Here is a 924-nt window from a genome sequence, read left to right on the forward strand (position 1 = left end):
CCTAATAGGAGGGATGGAATTATAGGTGGGCTGGTGGGAGGGCATTTACTAACAGAAGGGATGGAATTATAGGTGGGTTGGTGGGAGGGCATTTACTAATAGGAGGGATAGAATTATAGGTGGGCTGGTGGGAGGGCATTTACTAATAGGAGGGATGGAATTATAGGTGGGTTGGTAGGAGGGCATTTACTAATAGGAGGAAGGGAATATAGGTGGGCAGGTAGGAGGGCATTTACTAATAGGAGGGAGGGAATATAGGTGGGCAGGTAGGAGGGCATTTACTAACAGGAGAGATAGAATTATAGGTGGATTGGTGGGAGGGCATATACTAACAAGAGGGAGGGAATATAGGTGGGCTGGTGGGAGGGCATTTACTAACAGAAGGGAGGAAATATAGGTGGGCTGGTAGGAGAGCATTTACTAATTCAAATAGGAGAAAAACATATAAGAATAGGTAGGATGGAAATACAGGTAAGTAGGTGGAAGGACATATTCTAGTATAGATAGAAAAAAAAACCACTTGCTTTCATGCATTACCTTTTGGTAATTTGCAATAATTGCATGGTGATATAAATCTCAACAGAGAAGCCATAGTACTGTAAATCTATGTTGTTTTTGATAACATAGATTTACTTTACAAAGGCTACATTTATACTAGTTTATTTTCAGGAAATAGGAAGTAGTATTTGGATACTGATTTGGAAATCTAAGAAGTAGAATAGGTCTAATAATGGAAGTCATGTTCTAATATAATATTATTTACTTTTCTTACTGCTTGCTCCTTTACTCACTTGTTCATTGCAAATGCACATACAATATAAAGGTGTTGAGCAGGTTCACATCATAATATAGAACCAAGTAGAAACCACCGAAGAGCAAAGCATGAACTTCAAGATTGTAGGCTGGCGTTTCCAGACCCGTCAA

The sequence above is a fragment of the Tuber melanosporum genome (assembly GCF_000151645.1).
Source record: "Tuber melanosporum whole genome shotgun sequence assembly, scaffold_209, strain Mel28".
NCBI lineage: Eukaryota > Fungi > Ascomycota > Pezizomycetes > Pezizales > Tuberaceae > Tuber > Tuber melanosporum.